This window comes from Rhinolophus sinicus, linkage group LG05 (genome assembly GCF_036562045.2).
Source record: "Rhinolophus sinicus isolate RSC01 linkage group LG05, ASM3656204v1, whole genome shotgun sequence".
Lineage (NCBI taxonomy): Eukaryota > Metazoa > Chordata > Mammalia > Chiroptera > Rhinolophidae > Rhinolophus > Rhinolophus sinicus.
In genome coordinates, this window is record NC_133755.1 from 26,296,975 (window position 1) to 26,300,502 (window position 3,528).

General features: G+C 41.4%; 1 pseudogene; it reads right to left on the bottom strand.

Annotated features, from left to right (window-relative positions):
• Nucleotides 1-1,410: 1,410 nt before the first annotated feature.
• On the bottom strand, nucleotides 1,411-2,280 carry LOC141571818 (large ribosomal subunit protein eL31-like; annotated as a pseudogene).
• Nucleotides 2,281-3,528: the final 1,248 nt, after the last annotated feature.

Here is a 3,528-nt window from a genome sequence, read left to right on the forward strand (position 1 = left end):
AGTGAGTTGCCTTGAACATCAGACTGTGAGCAGATGTGACGTGCACCACTCCTGAACAGATTCTAGAGCCTTTGCAAGTTTTCACCAGGCCTTTTGTTTCTGTGCCCTCTGCCTCGAGAAGGGCATATCTGCTATAGGAGCTGCTCCTTTAGTCTTGGTCCCTAAATGAGAAGACACATGAACCTGTTCTCAAAGCACAGCCTGCATAGAGATGCAGCAGGCCAACCACAGCCACTGACCTGTAACACGAGCAGGAAAGAAACACTTGCTGTTGTAAGCTACTAAGATTTTGAGGTTGTTACGCAGTATAATCCAGTGAAAGCCAATTAACATGAAGCCCAAACTATAAAAGTTTCCAGAGGAAAGAGAGAAGTCCGGTAACTTGCAAAGGGTCCAAGTGAATGTCAGACTCAAGATCAGCAATGCCAGGTTTTAGAAGGTCATGGAGCCCTGTCTTCCAAGCTGAGAGAGAAAATTATTACTGAGTCTAAAATCTGTAACTGATAAGACTATGAAGACATACTCATATATGCATGTGTGTGTGTATGTGTGTGTGTGTGTATATATACATATATATATACATGTATGTGTATATATATATATATACATATATATATATATATATATATATATATATATATATATATATATATATTCCATTTTTATCCTACCAAAGTGAAAAGAGAAAAACAAAACAAAACAGCTTTTTCCTATCAGTGAGGGGATAGAGAAATAAGTGAAGGCACTGAACATTTGTAAGTTCATTACTTTCTGGAGAATTTAGCAAAACATATCAAAAATCCTAAAAATGTTCCCAGCTTTTGATCCAACAATTTCATGTGCAATAATTTATTTGAAGGAAATTAGCATTCAGGCAAGGATTTAGCTACTGAGATGTGGTATGAAATGTTATATGTAAAAGTAATAATTGGAAACAGCCTAATGTACATACTAGGCAGGCATTAACTATAATATTTTAAAATTATTTCTTTAAAGTGAATAATTCACGAGGCTGTTACAAAATTTAAAAAAAGATACACAGGTTTTTCAGTAAAAAACAAAACTTTTTGTATCCCTATCCTTCAGCCACTGAGTTTCCTCCTTGAAGGCAACTGATACCAGTTTTCCTTTCGATCCTTCCAGAGTCATTCTTCCTCGTGTGTGTGTGTGTGTGTGTGTGTGTGTGTGTGTGTGTGTGTGTTTTCTTTTATGGTAGCATACTACCCACACTGCTCTGCCCTTGGGTTTTTACACTTCATCCTTCTTCGAGACTGTTCAGTATGAGCACATGGAGAGCTACCTCACTCTTTTAAACAACCACAGAGTATTCCTTTGATGCACGTCCCTTAAGTTACATAGCCATTTGGAGATGATTACATTTGTGGAAGATTTGTAGAACATTTAATAACATGCATAGATGTTCATGATTTTTTAAGTGAAAAAAAATAAACAGATTACAAATTGGTTGAGAGCTGGAGGTCTACAAAGCCTACAAATAGTCTATTCCAAATGCTGAGGACACATATACACATATTCACATGAAAGCGTGGCATTTTTCATTACAAATTCTTGGAATGTGACATCCACTGTGCCCTTTGTCCTAGTGAGATGGCTTTTGTAACCAGGGAAACAGCCCTGGTTCGTGAGCTAAAGAAATATTGGAGAGAGAGTCCAGCAAAAGATAACGAACAGCGTTATAGTGTTCTCTGGGTACTCGGTGCTCTTTCCCTCGCTTTGTGTGTGGTTTTATGACTGACAAAATCAGCAGTTGGTTCTCATCCACGCTGTCTGCAGGTTTTTGAAAGCGATGACAGGTACACAGATAACCAATCTGTAGAGCTTGTTTGGTGACTCTTCATCCTCATTATGTTTTCTGGACGACCGCATGTGCATACCGTGGGGGACATTTCTTACTCCTTTGGCCCAGATAGCTTTGCGGAGCCTGGTGTCAGGGTGCACACCTGGCCTTCCCACCTCTTTCAAGGCAAATTTCCAGATCTCTTTGAGTGCCTGAGGGGCTCGCTTCCTGAAGCTCGCTCGTTGGTGTACTTGTGAGTGTTGATGGTGTGTTGTCTGCTCATTACCTCGCTGATGGCTGACCGACCCTTCTTCTCTCCACCTTTCTTTGTGGGAGCCATTCTGCTGGGCCCAAGTTGGAAAGGCTTGGTGATAGTCACATGCTCTTCTTTTCCATGCCCACTTGTGATGCCAGCCAGCACCACAGCAGGCGCATCCAACCCCAGACGTCCCTGTTGCTTGAAGTCAAGCCACGAGTGGGCTTCAACACCTCCTCCTTTGCTTGCTAATAACTGAGTTAGAAATGTCAGAGGAGTGGACTAATCAATAAGAGGGACCAGAGGCCTTTCTGTCCTGCAGAACCTATAAAACCAACCCTAATAAGAAAACCAGTTGGAGTTCCTGGGATCAGGCCCTAGAAATCAGGCTGCCTGCCCCATCTCAGTTTTCCCTTTTGGCCTCACTCTGGCTGGATGCTGGGCCCTCCCTGGGAAGCACTGACAAGATGAGAGGAGACTGGTTCAGACACTGATAGTTTGAAAAGCCAGCCATAGCTGGAACCTTATCTCTACTCTCCGCAAGAAGTGTTCGTATTTGAAACAAGCATCCTTTAAAAACAAAAAACAGCTTTATTTTGCCATAATTCTAGATTTACAGAAAAGTTGCAAAGATACTACTAATAGTTCCTGAATACCCTCACCGAGTTTCCCCTAACCTTACATTACAAATCATTACAAATGGTACATTTGTAAAAACTCAGAAACCAACATTGGTACATTACTTTTAACTAAATTCCAGATTTTATTTGGGTTTTACTAGTTTTTCCACAGATGCCCTTTTTCTGTTCCAGTATCCAACCTGGGGTCCCACACAGCGTTTTGTTGTCATATCTCCATAGTCTCCTCTGCTCTGTCACAGTTTCTTAGTTTTTCTTGTCTTTCAGTACCTCGACAGTCCTGAGGGGTTTGGGCAGGTATTTTGTAGACTGTCCCTCAGTTTGGGTTTGTCTGATGTTGCTTTCTCATGATTACACTCGGGCACAGGCGGTGGGCAGAACACCAGAGGTGAAGCGCCCTTCTCTTCACACAGGATCAGAGGGTACATGACATCAACACGACTGTTAACATCACCGGTCCTGTTAACGTGGTTCACATGGGTAGGGGGTCTGCCAGGTCTCTCCACTCTAAAGTCACTATTTTTTCCCTTTCCATACTTTATTCTTTGGAACAGAGTTACTAAGTCCAACCCACACTCAAGGGGAGGGGAACTGAGCCCCACCTCTGGGAGGGAATCGTATTTACACATATTATTTGCACTTCTTCTGTAAGGGAGATTTGTCCCTCCCTCCCTTATTTGTGTATTTATTCAATCACTTATTTATATACAAGCATCCTTTTAATTAAAAACAATACATACTCTTGTTTAAGTAAAGGGGTTGGGTCAATAGTAATGCTTATAGCCTGTCCTCCTAATGGGCATAGGAACAAGGACTCTAAAAAATGATAGTTTCAT